Raw genomic sequence first — 17511 nt, forward strand, 5'->3', positions numbered from 1 at the left:
TATAATATTTGTCGATATTTAGTTACTTATTTAAATGATAAAAAATGGAACGGAAGAGAATGTTAACTTCTTATGAAATAAATTTCGGAAAACTTCGATACATTTTTCAAATTATCTTCGTCAACTTGTAATTTAAAATATCTGGAAATATACATCAGCCACAATTTTGTAGACGAAAAGAAAATTAGAAACTTGGAACATGAAAAATTGAAAAGATCGAGATACAATCCATATACGCGGAGAAGACGGATGAACATTCGACCTGGCGGACTATTAAATTGAATAATACAATCTGAATCGCGGCGCGCTTACGCGTTTACATCGTCGCCTGATTAATAATTTTGAATTGTCGGGTACAATTGGAGCGCATGAGTTAATGCTGGAGTAATTAAAATTGATCCTATTACGCCCTTTGTGACCGCCAACTAGGCTTGACCAACGCTTGCATTTTGAATAAGACAATTACTATTGGTGCTGATGTGTATAGTTAGCTTTGAATTCTCTATCACTCGTGTTACTCATCGCGCTAAACTTAGCGTTCTACGAAACGCTTACATCTTGCGGTTAGATATGCTAATGAAATTAGAAATATTTAAATATATGATTCTTATTTATACAATATATGTATGCATGTAATAATCTATGTGTTATAATATGTATGTACGTTTACATTGTATATATAGTTCATTTATCAAAACCTTTAAAAATGCTTCTTTCATTTGAAACGTTAGGCTATAAAGGGCCCATATATTCGATGTAATAATGTCATCAATTTGGTACAACGAAATTAATTCCCCTCTTACCTATGTATTATATATATCGCATCTTTTGATCAATCTTTGCATTCACATTATTTCCGTATTTTTTCTTTTACACTACAGATTTAGATTTAGATCTTCGGCAGATTTTCTGCATCTTCGTATCTAATTCACACTGAAACTTGGTCTGTACGATTTAAACCTAAATTTAAGATCGATACATAATTATTATAATTTATTATATCGCTGCGACTCTAGCAAACAATTAGAAGTAACGATTCTCGAAACAAATCTAATATTCGGAATTGAAACATAGGACTTTGCACTTGCGTATTTCTGAAATTTCAACAAAAAGATAGTCTTCATGAGAATACAATTGAAGAAAGAAAAAATTTTTTTCAAGGATCTACAGTAAAATATCTCCTTAGGCGTCTAGTTCACATTCAACGAGGACTGGATACGCTCGCAGCGTCTGGAAATTTCCACGGAAAATTTCAGCTAGCCCCAAGGCGTCCGGGACGCAATTTGACGGGTCCCAGACTAGTGCGAATGCAGTGAAATTTGCATCCCGTATACATTATGCAAATCATTGCCCTTCTCGGCCAGAGATATCTTCGGTGATTCGGTTCGACCCGCCATTCAATCCGTGGCAGAGATTTCGCGCGTCGAGCACAGTGAACACCTTCGTTTCGTCGGCTGTCGAAATGTCATCACGGTATCGATGCCGGCTATCCATTTCCCGCTAGGTTGTTCCCATTCGAGTGGCGCGGCGCAACCAGTCGACACCGAGAAAGCCACCTTCGTGTGCGCTGTTCCGGGAAATTGTACCCGTTAGAGGGTTCTGTTCGAAATTACCGATGCTAATTGTGGCTGTTACGGCATTAAGCAGTCGATCAGATCGACTGGGACGATTAGATAAGCGTGGGTGCGTGAATAACAAATAGAAGAGCAGAAAGACGTCCGTCGAGGTCGTTTGTGTCGCCGGATTTGGTTTCATCGAATCTCGGTGTTCACAGATTCTATTGGAGCGCTTGTGGCTAGATACCTTCAATAAATATATTATGGGTATTGCACGAAACATTTTGAAATTACATTAGCATTGTAACGAGGTTCGATTATCGTGATTGTATTGGTAAGGTTTGAAACAAATTGGAAATATATACGAGATATATAGTGCAAGTTTTATATATATATATATAAAATAAATATATATATAATAATAAAATATATATATATATGTCGGAAATGAAAGGAGCCTTCCTTTTGGATCTTCGGGAAAATCACTTAACACCGTAATCTAGATTCTATCATAGGCGTAATTAAACAATTGTCGTCATTCGATCCGATTGTATTTGTTCGAGATTTGTGATAATGAGCTTGGGCTCGAGGCGACAACCAGTCGACGAACCGCGGTCAGGGGATGAACGCTTTGTCTAACAAAAGTATGGAATAATTCTATAGCTCTCCTTAAAAGAAATATTTGTAGCGACACGCGACTGTAAACATTCCAACGGTTTCTGTCCCGTGGTTCACCATACGCAGACCTTATTCTTCGGATATGATGGTTATCAGATGCCGACGCATCTCCACAGTACATGTTCAGCTAGCCTGAGGGCAGTTATAAACATTAAGATCTAGTTACCTAAAGTCCTTCAAACAGAGAAACAGTCTTTGTCCCAACTACGGGAAGTTAGGGGAGATCTATTTTTCAACGAACGACGCTTCCCGCTAGCAACCTTCCCTCAAGGACGCATCTGAACGCTTCGGCACTCAACAGGAAATTGTGACATGGAAATTAACCAATTAACAGCAACGTCAATTTCTCTCACATTCCGAACGAAGTCATCTCTCCACGCATTCGATGATCTCGTGTCCTTAGACACACCCCATCATAGTTTTCCTCTGCAGCATCATCGCGACGGAAAGTCATTCTCTCGTGAGGTCGTATTAGTGAGTTACTTAGCGTCTTTACGCTCGGTGGATATTCCACGTCTTAACAAAGAGTTAGTTTAGTTATACTTTCATCGTAGCCAAGCAAGTCGAGTACGATTTGGTCTTTGGAAGGAAGCACATCCTGTTATCCCGTTGACCGCGGGCAAAGTGTTAGTTTAGTTATACTTCCACAGTAGCCAAGCAAGTCGAGTACGATTTGTGCTTTGGAAGAAAGAGCATCCTGTTATCCCGTTGACCGCGGATTCGTTATTGAACCTAGGATCATTGTCATTAGCTTCTCGAGTATCTAATTACCTCGGTTACTTGTCAAATTCTGTAATAATCGTATTTGCACTAGTCAATGTCTTCTCTATTGCATAAGGACAATGTGTAATCCAAATGAAGATTCGTTAATATACATATTCAAAGTATCGAAGTATTTGAGCAAACAATTATTATTTAAATAAGACTCAATAATTAACCATCTTTAACATTTGATTAGTTTTCACTAAATATGTGTTTGATTTATCTAACAATTGTTCTCTAATAACATGTGATACCGCGAAGTTACTTTGATAGCTTGGTCTTACTTATTTTCCTACTTTCACACACTGATTTGAATGTGTTTAATCTCTTTGATCGTCACTCTGTAATTCAAAAACTGCAATGACATTCATGTAAAGAAATAGTAATGGGAAATAACGGAATTAATAATCGTAACAAAATATACAGAACAAGAGGCAGAGTAAAGCGTAAGTGAAAAGGGGTATGCATGGTCAGACAAGCTGGAAAGTCCAACAAAATTTAGCTCGGAATCATTACCCCAAATAAAAATTTCAAAACTTTCTTGTATCGTAGTACGTTATCGACAAGAAAAAAAAGAACATAGTAGAAATAAGAATAAAAAGATGGAAATATTTTAAATATCGTTTTAAATATAAATTATTCGAAGGATGAAGAACCTATTTAGGATTTTTAAATTACAATTTTATCTCTGTAGAAAATATAAGAAACGCTGAAACAACTTTGCTTAACCGCATTCCACTGAGAAATTCATATATTCAGAGAAATGTAAGTAAATTATACGTAACATTACAAACGTATAAATCAAGATATGCAGCCCATAGTGAAACGTTATTGACTCTGTCGTTGTTAGTATACCGGAATGTTATTGCGGAGTGTAAGTTGCCCATAATTACGAACTTCGGAATCACGCATCAAACTAAACGCAAGGGGATTCCAAGTTTCCGTAGCATTAACCTGGAAAGAACTGAAACTAGTAACTTTGCTTTACCAACAATTCAAATTCGTTAGTGTTCCAGTTATTGAACAAAACAGTGAGATTATTTTCCAAGTTTACCCAAGGAAGTTTCCACTATAATACATTTCCGTAAGAAGCGGTGGTAGAGTCAAGATAGTATTTTTCCACGAAAATATTTATCGTTACTTTAAAATATTGTGGCAAAACAGAGTTGAGGAATATTGAGAAAATGGTGACTCTTGGTTCACTTTACCCGGCATTTTAATAAACTTCTCAGTCTTAAAAGAAAAAAACCTCCCATAAATTCAGTTCTTGAAAAATTTTTAATGGTATAATTAAAGAACAATATTATGTAAATCCTTAATCCCGTTCCGAAAAAGTTATAAACGCAAAATGACAATGTTCTAAAAAATTTAATTAAAAAAATGATAGAAATATTTTCGCAAATTCTTGAAAACATATAAAAGAAATCTTTTTAAGTTGTTTAAAGCTTGATATAATGTAATCTAAGCCATAAAGTAATTTCAACAAGCTGCGAGAAATATAATTCAAAAGAAATAGTGTTAAAAATCCTAAGATATCCTTGAAAAAATATTGTAAGAATGTTTTGCGAAACTTGTTCAAGCTTCTTAAACGTATTATTCCATTTTCGCCATAGGATCAAACTACCGAGAACATTAAATTCCACAAGATATCGACACGAAGTTACAATATTAGAATATTCAATCAAAGAGATTGGAAAAAGAGATAGCACCTCTCATAGTATGGAATCCTATTCTCATGTAAAATAACATCAGACAGTCTCCTTTCCAATAAGAAAAAGGCATTTCCTTCATCTGAATGATTTTTAATTTATCTTCAAACAAGAACAGTGAACCTTATTGCGTTATATAAATTGTACTTCCTTCCTAGAGCTTTCCTTACGTTACATTTCCATCTCATCTCTATTTGAGAAAACAACCAATGAATTATAGTAATAAAGGTAAAGTACAGACAATTTTCTTCCAAAAATAGTGACACTACGCGTGAGAAATGACCAACAATTTATTTAAAATATTTCGTGTCCCGAAAAAGACAGATCTTTCGTCAGAATTTTACTTTCAAATAAAAATTCATGTAAAATTTCTGCCACTTTGATATCTCGTTGTTTCTATTTTAAACGATACAGCAGTAAATGCATTTATTTACTCGAAACTTTATTTCTGTCGATATTATCATCAATTATAATTGGTCCACGAACCAACAGAACGTGACAAAATTATTTTATCCATAATTCAACCAACATCTATTTCCACTATTTTCCTCTTTCCTTATACCATACACGTCGGCTCTAAATAAATCCCGCTCGATTCGCTGCTGATATTATCTGGCGGACAAGTAAATCCTCGTTCCACTTTTCCCGAGAAATTCGTGGTTAATTCGCGAAACGCTTCTCGCGGGTGAGAACGATCTACGCTGATTCGTTCTAACGTGAGAACTTTCGCGATAAGCTGAATGTAAGACAGGTGCGATGAAAATAACTCGAAATGTAGGGGATAGTTGGCAAATCTGTTTAAAACGCGAAACGCTGTATTTTTAAACACTTAATTCGTATTTATTCGAAATACGGAAGAAAATAATGAGATTCAAGAGAAGTATTTTAGAAAGATGTATTTATTACATTGCATGTAAATTTCAGGATTATATTTCATACGTTATTTATGCTTGAATACCTTAATTTCCTTACTTTCATTTATTTTAACGTTATTTAATTAAAATATGTTTTATTACTGAACTGCGAATTGTATTATCTAAAAGTATTCATATAACGTATTTTAAAACTGTAATATACGAGGCAACTACATGTATAAATATATTAACAATCGCAAAAGGAATTTAGAGACGAATTAATGAAACAATAATATACGTATATAATAGAAATTAAAATTTCTACATCTGGAACGCATATGTTCACGTAAAAATCCAAGTTGTAAAAATCATAGACACCTTTTTCGGTTATTTTCAAGTTGCGGTGTTTTAAAAGTGAACTGAAATGATATAAATAAAAAATTCAACGGCAATGAGATGAATGAATTGCCTAATAAGTAGAAATATTATATGGAAGACTAGTTAATAAAAATTTAAGTTCAAACAAACGACCTCCTCCTTTGAAAGAACAGAGCCTTTGAAAGAACAGAAGTTCCGATCAACCTAATACAATAAATAAAAGGATACAAAGGGATCGATAGTTGCACGAGCCATAACATGCATGTGATCGCGTTCCATATAATAAAAAGAACGTCTCATAAGATATACTTCTGTTTGAATTTGTCCTGAAAATATAAGATGCAGGAATCATAAGGCAGAGACTGGTACGGTTCTATTTTCAATAATATCGGAAGTCGAATGTATCGATAATCATGCACACGTATGCCAAACGCATACACGATGAAAGAAACAAATCCTTGGCTCGTATTACTTCTACCATCCCTCGACAAGTATATGCTCGATTTACCATCTAGAATCATCATGAATACATGTCTATAGGCAACAGTGCCATAGTACTCAGATATTCGGTCTCGGGAACCTACGATAATACGCGTTTCTTGAATATTTCACGAAAGTGATCTCCGCAACATAGCGTGCTTTGTATTAATTGAATGCGAAGAAGAATGTTCCCCTGCACTTTCAACGAACGGGCAGGAAATTAAATTACTACTTTCGAAGCGCTGAAATTGATACGGGAATTTCAATTCGGATGAGGACTGACTAAACAGTATTTAAAATTCATGATAGGGGGTTTTAACAGTAAAAACAGTAAAAGTTTAAAAAAGGAGAAAGGTAGACATTTTAAAAAGTTTAAAAAATATTCCCTCAATTGGAACTGTAGATTCCCAACAAGTCTTCTATAGAAATCTGGCATCGTGTATTATTTTACGTTCCTTCTCTTGTGAGATGTACTTGACAAAAGTTATATTACAAGCATGTTACTTAAAAAGTGACAAAAGACCTTAAGACTAAATTAAATCTCAACGTAGAAATCCACAAGATTCAGAATTAAAGTATGAGGAGTTTACCTTTAAATATACCTTATATCATTATTAATTAACTGTTATTATTATTAACTATTATTTATTGAAATAAATACAAAAAATTTTTCTTTCCTTATAATCATTAATGATTGACCTATTTGACCATAACCTACTTGCATACTATAAATACACCATAGTGTTTGATCCAGACTATATTAATAAAAGCCAAATAGATAGTACAACGGTGGCCTTCATTATGTTAGTACATGAATAAACAAGTTATTTAATACCGGAAAACATATGTTGCTCAAATTTTATTCGTCAAACGAACAACCAAAGATTTTCTTCATACGTATATCATATACAGAAATATCTATATCCAATATACAGGAAACGTAGGTCTTCAGTCTCAATATTTATTACCCTAATCAACAACCAAATTCATTCACACGCATACACACACACACACACACGTATATGTACTAGAAGTAGCTGATTCAGTGACAGAATTGCAGGCACGTAGCTGATGCTAGAACGAGGTGTCGAGATTGAAAGCGCCGACACACATGTGTAATGATATCCTCAATGTGGAAATAGGAGAAGCTGGCACGGAATTACAATCACATAACGCACGAATCGCGGATAATTTGGCAATGATTTTTCCGTAGTCCGAGCAATGCAAGGATTTTTACAGTCGATTAAACCATGACAAACATTCAATTTGTGCCCAGAATAAGTTCTATTCGGAACACGGGTTCACAAGGATGGTTCGACGTAATCCGGAAAAGCTTCTCTAGACTCCTTTTTAGTTTTTCTTATTTCTGTTCCCGCATTTCGATGTTTCCAGGGAATAAAAATGAGTGGAATGTAAGATTTTTTCTCAATTTAATTTTAGATTACCGATATATTAATTCAAACGCCGATTATATTCATAAAAGTCATTTATTTTATTTAACGAGTCAAATTTTCTATTTTTGAGAATTTTACCGTTAAAGGGTTTGGAGGAATTCTACTACAAAGGTTATCAAATTCTACAATTGAAGTCTGTTAATAGAAATTTTTTAACAGAAGATCCCGATTCATATAGAGATTACGATAGAATTTTACCAGAAATTTTATGCAAATGACTCCGCAGCTCATCGCCTGATAATTGTAGACTTGATAGCAAGTCAAAAGAACGAGTCCCTAATTGAACGAACGCGAAACAAGAAGAGAGAATCGGACGAGCTATTAGACGTGTTAAAATCCAAGCAATGCAATGTAAGATGGTTAATCAAGCCATTTCAATGGTTGAGTTTCCGTATCCAATGAATACCTCCTTCCTTGTACATCATATTTTCGAAAATATCACATTGGATCCCGTCACGGCGTTGTAACCGAATCGACTAAACCGTGTCTTTGGCAGGATTTCAACCGCGATAACACCCTTCCTACATGGAGGTACAAAGCCTTGCCAAAAGGTAATTCAGAGAGACACGAATGAATATATTGTGTGAGACAGCCTTAATAGACTCGTACAACCAGCACCCACTATACATAAAATGTTTTTATGTCATAATATTTAGAAGTATCGAACCAGAAACTTTAGACTCTTCTTAACTTATACCATATGGAATATTCGAGTACTTTAGACCTTTTACATGGGTTGTATCAAGAAGTAGACATATCATTAGTTATATTATTAGTAGTGATATCATTTTAATACAGTTCGCATAAAATGGAATGTCGGTCTTTGCATTTTTCTTTGCAAACAATTTTGAAAAACATTTAGTGTTCGTTTTTGTAACAGTGCAATGAATATGCACGAAATTCAAGTCTTTTTCCCTTGTGAATTTAAACATCATTTTTCATTCGTATATTTTTTTACATGTAGATATTATTTATTTTTATTTAACGATATCAGCCTAAAAGAATTCTAGATTTTATAGAATAAAATCTTAGAATTTTATAGGATAAAATCGCACGAAAATATTTCTCGAGAATATTATTTAATAACAAAAACGTGTCAATTGCAAAAATTACATTAATACACTTAGTCCGATGAATATTTAACTTTAACCAGAGATTCCTGTGACCACGCAATTAAAAATTAATATAGATAAATCAATTTCAATTCTACAGGTTGATCTTTTAGTCCTTGCAAGTTAAAAATGTGATTAAGATTTGAAATTTTATTTCCTATTTTAATTTGCAACAACTTCCATATCTGTTTTCGCTCGAAGGATCTGACAGAATTTATAAATGTGAGAAAGAAAATAAATTTCAAGAAAATTTAAAAGCATACATTCTGCGAGAACGAGATTGACTTAAATATATTACGTCGTTTATTCTAGAACCTCTTATAATAAAAAAGTACAAAATAATATGCAATTTATATAAAATATCACGCGAATTATGAGTTAAAGTATATTAAAATCGTCCACGGAATCTAATTTAATCAAAAATGATATAATGAGATAATTATTCTGTGGATTGTAATAAAACAATGATTTCGTTACTGTGACAAAAGAAATTTCTTATTGATATATTCATAACAACGAATAAATTTGTTTTTTAACCCCGGTGTATTAAAAGTGCTTTCAAAGTTCATCGCAGGGAAAATTTTAATCCCTCCATAAAACAAGCAATAAAGTAACTTGATGAATCTGTGCTCTCGTATAAAATTGTTTGGAATAATTTTCTAATCAATTTACGCTCTTATTTGTAAAAGTATGAACAAAATATATTATAAGCGATTACACGATTGAAATACGAGGAAGAGATAACAAAATAGTCGATTGTAAGAGAAAGAGACAAATGGTATAACTGGTAGCGGACTGCATCTGATCAGACATTGCTTTCGCTAGACCAACCACATCTACTAACTTCTGATGCAAATATTCTACTGAAACTAATATTCGCTACAAAATTAGTTGAACGAAACTGATCAAAAATATCGATAAAATATAACTTCACAAATTTTTAAAAGTTGGTAATTAAAAATTCTTTAACACACAGCATTTTGAATAAAAGATTGCATAAGCAATTAACACATTTTTTCTTAACTTCTTTTAAGAAATATCGTAACCACATATATTGAAAATAATGAACGAATATACTAAAAAATAGTAGAAGAACAAGAGAACAAAGAAAAATGCACTTTATATAATACATTCGGCGTAATGCTAAAAATATAGGTCACTACAAATTCGATGTCGAATGTTCATTAATCACGTTTGGTATGAATCGATCCATCGATTGTGAAACGACAAGTCGTTCAAGCGACATAACGAATGCACCTGACGACCCAAAAAGCGAACATGACGTTAGAACGAAAGGAATAGCGAAGAATAAGCTCGAAATAGAGGGATACCAATGAGAAACAGCTTTATTCAGATAGAAAAAAAACAGCAAATACGTCTGTTGATAGACGCCTATCACACCATTTGTAACCACACGATTTTTTAACCGAGTGGATTTATTCGTAACCCGTAACGAAACTTTATATCCATGCATTTCAATCATATTTAACTATTTTGTAAATATTAGAATAGTACAGAAAGTATTTCCTTAAAACAAATTACCTCCAACAGTGATTTTTATCATGGAAACTATACAAAAATTTGTAAACAATGTAAGTTATTTAATAAATGTTTAATTAAAATTAATAATTCTTTTAAGTAACTTATTTTGACGTAAGGTAATGAATTAGTTATGTTACGATATAGTAAAAAATGTATAAACCCAAAAAGTTGCGACCTAGCCCTCCGTAATTAAAAATTTTTGGCCTTGTGCAACTAATATTCTTTTTACGTCCTGTTAAAATGTTCTCCTGGTTGACATTGTTTGGCTCACGTAATAAAAAGCTATACTACATAATTAAAAGGTCAAACCAACTCAAAGAGGGAACAAAAGAGCTGCACGATTCTCAACAGGCGATTAATCGCATTTAACGTGGGAATGGATCGATCTGCGTGAAAGCTTCTGAAACTACAAGAACGTATTCGTCACGAAAATTATTCTTAATTACGTAAGTATTCGGACGTATAAAATTTCGACATCTTTAAGAGACGATGTGACGAACGTATATCCAACCGTTTTTTTCATTTCCAAACATACAAACGAGGCACGATGCCAAGTTGAGAATTACATTCATTTGGACGAGCTGTGTTAAGTACAATTCAACAGCGAATTTTGAGACTGTCCGTGCGCTTCACTTATTTCATCGTTTATAAATTCTACCCCTTTTCGACATAGCTCGACTGTTTGTGGACCGATAGAACAAAGGTGCTCGTCAAACAGAATGACTCCACTATTGCTACCGTCTCGTAGACAGTAAATATCAATTCACTGCCAGTTTACACGGTACAAGCTGTGTCAACGATCGATCTGTCTTACGTATATCCCACGTTGCCTTCAGTTTTGTTTGCCATTTTTCAATTTTCGAAATAGCATCCGTCAAGTAACCAAATTTATATTTTATATTTCATGGTAAAAGCAAGCTTCTCTATTCTCTAACGGATATTTGATTATGAGCACAGATATTGCTTTCAGTAAAAAGAAAAGTTAATTCATCCATCGATTCTGTTTTATGCCATAGACAAAATTTTTACTATTCTGTCCTATCGAAAAAGTTTCTTAATTTTGAAGTATGATAAAAACGGGAAGAATAAAGTTGCAGCTGTTTGGAATAAAAAATAAAGGACAAGTTTATATTGTATATGTACAATATCTACAATGTTCTCTCATTGTATATGAATTTCGTAATTAAATTCGAGATACAATTGTGCCGAATATACGTATGATCCATGCAATATAACTGATAGAACGCAACTATAACTGATAAATACGCGATAACATTCAATCAGAATTTTCTAGTTCAATAATCCATAAAGCTCAATGTTGCATCTATCTGCTTCGTTTAAAATATGTGGAAATTATAGCTGAATATATATCTACATAAAATTATTAATTTAAAGGATATCAAATGAGTGAATAATAATATTCAATTATTCGTCTGCGTCACGAAATATTATACTAATTGTTACAAAGATGATCATTAGCAACAAATAACTGTTAAACCGCACAGGATAAGAAACTTGTGTATTTAGGTAAAAAACTAAGTATGTTCTTGCACACAGAGTCATGTGGATCAGTAACCTCATTAGTTGAGGTTTAACCTCTTTAATGTTCACGCAGCAAAGGAGCTTAAAGTAAGTATGTCCTAGAAAGATAAACCGCATAATTTTGGACGAACATCATAGGTCAAAAATGATCAAAACATAAATTTGATTTCACAAACATGTCAATATTTGACTTTTATCACATTCAACATTTTATCGCAACTAGTCCTCGCTTGATAGATTAAATTCGGAGGTTATTCATAACTTCGCAATGGCTATACATTTTTGTAACTAATAGTATGTCTATGTCAATATATTTCATACAAAAAATTTACTTTATATATTAAAAATGAAAGAAATGGATCCCTTAAATCTAATCCAAAGCGTCACCTATGACTGAACAATACTAGGTGACAATTAAATAAATACTACTATCGCAACAAATATTATATTACGAAAAATTAATTGTAATTAAAAAAAAATGTATTAAAAATAGTTGCTTACGTTATGAAAAAGAATAGAAACGTAAAACGTATATCTTCTCTCTTTCAACATAAATAGAAACTGCAACTTTTTATCAGAATCATTAGAAAAAATGCGAGCGTTCGTTGAAAATTTAGAAGATTACCAAGGAAAATATGTTCGAGGTAAGCTAAACATCCGTGTTGGTTAACAACAGTGACGAAACTTTTGGAATGGAAATAATGTTCAAAGGATAGCCGCCGTTTTGAATTCAACACGGTTAAAGAAAGTTTGATAACGAAAGTAAAGTTTTACAACAACGCACGATAATCTCTGCAAACTATTTTTCTAACGTAAGTTCTTTTCAATAAGACCAGTGACCTGCCGCGGTCGCCTCACTGGAAAGAGGACTTAAAAATTAATTTCCCCTCCACGACTAAACGTTACAACAAAATTACAAAGGATTACGCGTGAAAACGTTGATCAAACATTTTACAACATTGTCTCTTTTTTAATCGAGCTGTCCATCGATATAGAAGAATAATCAAACTTTGGATTAATTTAAGTAGTAAACTTTTTTAAAATTTAAATACACATGATAATGATATAATATCTCTAATAAAAATTACGGACACAGAAGCAGCTCGCAAAAATTAGATTTATCTTGTACAAGTATGTAGATGTATACATCAGTAAGACGCAACCCCTTATTTTAAAAGGTACTAAGACTTACACTAAGCGGATTTCTTTGTTGGTTATTGAAAGAAAGCCACTTTTCGATAGCATCTTATATATTCATAATTTTTTCTACTTCGCGAGCAAAACTTTTTCGTGTAACATTTTTATCAAAATCGATACAAACTTTTTCCTAACTTTTACTTACTTTTTCCTTCATATTAAAAATTCGCAATTTAGCTCTGTAGTCACGTGGCCTCTAAATATGGGCGTACTCATTTAGAAAGAAAGTTTTGATAAAGACGGAGATATCAAGAGAGGTTACCATTCAAGGAAATCCAGAGTGGCACATGATGGAGGAAAGATCTACGAGCTAATTTCAAAGCGATCTTCGAGATTTTTCATCGTCTTGCCTAACATACCGCCGCCTCCTACGTAATTTATTGGAATGCCTTACATTTGTCAAGTTACCTAAATTCAAGCAATTTGATACCCTTCTATTACTGCACACCGTGAAGCTGTTATTTACTCCGGAACATCCTTCTACGTTTCTACATTTGTTCTCATTAGTCAAACTACTTGACTTCGTGCAGCTTAAATTTGAATGATTCGAAACACTCTATTACAATGTAAACTTGAAGTATTTGTCCAAGTTTTAGGTGAAGTTGAAATATTTTCGAATATTTCTTGACTTGAAAGAAACAACAGTTTCTTGATAACGTAATATTATTTACAATGATAATATTTGGGTTAGGTACATCTTGAAATATATCGGTTTATTAAACAAAGTCGACCTTTCTCGAAATTTTATGTTCCTTCATATTATACAAATCACTAAATTTGTCTACAGACACTCTAAAATATATGAGATATATTAGTAGGAGAATATCTTTTTCCTAGAACAAGATAAATGTAGGAAAATATACATTACCAAACAAAAAGTCTGGAATTATAAGTTTCGTCGCTTGTATCACTTTCACTATGAGCGCTTCTATTTTACTATACTGTGCCTATTTTTTATTAGCTCTCCACTTGAACATAGGTCACTTCAACAGGAACGACTTCAGACCAACCAACGTGACTTATATTAAGACAAAATTCGAGCTACTCGAATTCAAGTAACTCAGCTAATCTGAACGAATCTATATCCATTTTTTAAAACAGGACCTTGTGAAACTTCGATGCACGAAGTTCTTCCAGTATATACCAAGTATATACGAAGCAACGAACAGTAGTTTTAAAAGGATAAAGAGGGAAACGGTTGATCGAATTCGAAAGTGGAAAAGCGAAAACAAGGTAGCTACAAGAGGCATGGTAGATTTTTTGTTCAAATACAATTTTGTCGTGAACAAATAAAATTTCGATTTTATTTAACCCACGCGATTCAACGACAACCCCCTGAATTAAAAGGGAAATAGTGAATTTAAAGTGAACGAGAAACAATTTCGATTTCGATAGCATTCTTTCAATTTTTCGCAGCGAAGCGCCGCAAATGTGACAAAACGTGATTTTTATTTCGTGAATTTTTCCCATCAATCTAACTCGACGTATTGTACCTATGTAATATACGTATGGATACGTTTGAAACTTTTATTAACCTGTTCCTGCGTGTTATTTACAGTACTTTGTAACGATTAAAGTTGGCTACTGCATACTGGACTCGAACTACTGCTGTCTGACCGTACGCAGTCTGATACCACTTAGAATATTATCCTCTCTCTTGAAATGAATTTTAACTCTGGAATGAATTTAAATTCTGGAAACAAATTCCACATGACTTTCAAGTGAAACGCACGACTGAGTCCCGAAACAACGAACGTGTTAACAAATACAATATTTCAATAGTTCTATTGAACAAACTTAACATGTATATAGAACCAAGGTCACCATCGGTTTATTTTAAGATTCTTAAAATATATCCTTCTTTGCAATATTAAAATAGGTTCAAAGCTGTTTTTTTCGTGGTTCGATACATCCCCTCGTACAACAAAGTTTAAAAAAAGTTCATGCTAATGTTATGAACATATTAAGAACAAACTTCTCCTGCATGTGAGTTCATAACATAACGATATAAACAGTAAGTAAATTATCGTATGTATTTCAAATAATGTTTAAATAAATCCTCCAGTACAAAAGAATTACTTAAGACAAATCTCCCGAAAATATCGTTTCTATTATTATAAAACAACAAGTGATAAAACCAAATATCCATGTAAGAAACAATTTCGAACATGAAGTGCCCATCGTACCAATACGATGAGAGCGAAAGGTGAATTGGTACATGACAAACATACCTCTTTAGATTTCGTTTATCGTGTGTTTGTAAATGGCTATGTCAAAGTGCAATGTAATTTTAAACAGAACTCGATTTTCCTTCGGTTGAAGGAACATGCAATTTCGTTCAGGTCCACTAAAAGCATCAACGATGAGATGCTTTGAATCCTTCACGAAGACCTGTCTAACAAGCTTCCCGATTCGGTGCCACAACCTATGCTTGACACGTGCTTATCAACGTCACAAACGGCCAGTCAGCGTATGGTGATAACGCAGTTAGGGTGCATCCCTGGACGTAGTTTAGAACATATGCGAATACGTCCGAGATGTTGACATCTGTAATGGAGTTACCAGAGGGACTACGGATGGAACGCATTAAAATAAGTTGAAGAGGCGTTGATAATGAAGTCAATTCTCATAAGCCATTAATCCATATAAAATATATTACTTTGTATTCTAGATTTTTAAGGATATTTCAAAAACTATGATTTCAGCCCTCAATTTTGGTTTCATCCTTTTGATATAGTGTACTAATTGGTTGTTTCAATTTCGAAGTAAAGTAGATACTACAGTAGTGATTGTCATGGATTCTCTTTTTAAAAAAAATTTTAATTGCTATAACTATTGAATTTATAATGAATGTTAATGTTTCTCGTGGAAAATTTCAAATTATACAAAGAAACGTTTAAAATAGAAGAATAAAAGAAGAAAGGTTGGAATAAACAAAACCTTATTTACACTATTATTTACTCAATTATGGAAAAGAAAAATTAAAGAATATCATAAATACCAAACTTTAAAACTAATCATAATGCACTGAAATTAAAACCGTAAAACTAGCAGACAAGTACTTTCCTTCCCAACAAGGCTACTGTGTTTTCACCATTTTGTAAGTAATACAGTGTGATAGCTTTAATATCGCAGACCATTTCACAATATGACTCATATGGGATCGAGTTACACCACACGTGGAGCATTGAAACTATTTTCTATCTCCACCTTGTTCAACTAAAATGGAAGTTTATCTCATGGTCAAAACAGAACAATTTTTATATTATGTATGTATACCTCAAGTTATGTCAGTAATCTCAATTTCTAAATATACCAACAGTTTTGTTATTGTAATTTTTAATAATGATACAAAGCAAAATATCTTATAGTAATTCATCTTATAACCTATAATAATATTTTATTTATTCTTAAAAATAAGCTGTTTTTTACCCAGTTTTTATTTTCATTTCAACTTTGATGTATTCCAATTTGAAATATTCGATTGGTAAATGCAATCGTAATTCCTAACTTGTAATATGTTGAACTAATTAATAATTACAAGTAACAACATTATTGCTTAAGAATAACACATCGCATAGAATAACACAACCTAACCCATCGAGTGTAATATGACGAAGTGAAATTTGAATACAAAAGTTTTTACTGCGACAAGAACGAACTTAAACAATATATCTTCCATTTTGAAACAACGTGTAAGAGGAATGCATAATCCAAAATGAAACTTCTGATATCTTTCAATATACTACGCGCATATAAATATGAACACTTTTAACTCAGTTTTCCCTGATCATAATATCGAACAATATTTCCAATTTTCGACAAATTATTATACATTAAATACAAACATAGAATGGACTTTGTATATGATTGTATATGATTATATTAAACATTATATTAACATATTATATTAACAAATTATATTAACATATATACATTAACATATTATATTAACAAATAGAAAAAGAAAATCATTAAAGATCTAAAGATATTTCAATTTTTCAATTAACAAGTTTAATATCGCGCGAAATACGAAACACAATATAACACTTCCGGTAGAGACGATAAATACCAATCAGAATACGAATCATTTATAATACAATACGACCACGCTAAATTTTATTACTCATTGTTAGTGTCAATTATCTTCTTGCCTCTAATTTCATTTCGAAATATTTCGTAACTAGACTGTGGATTTTCATGCAAATTCACATTTTTGCTAATATATTTTATTTCATTCACAAAAT

General features: G+C 32.7%; 1 protein-coding gene across 1 annotated transcript in view; it reads right to left on the reverse strand.

Annotated features, from left to right (window-relative positions):
* The window catches only part of LOC100744212 (two pore potassium channel protein sup-9), a 160846-nt gene that overhangs the window by 142285 nt on the left and 1050 nt on the right, over positions 1-17511 (reverse strand). The window lies entirely within an intron of this gene.

Source organism: Bombus impatiens, unplaced genomic scaffold (assembly GCF_000188095.3).
Source record: "Bombus impatiens unplaced genomic scaffold, BIMP_2.2 scf_0466, whole genome shotgun sequence".
Lineage (NCBI taxonomy): Eukaryota > Metazoa > Arthropoda > Insecta > Hymenoptera > Apidae > Bombus > Bombus impatiens.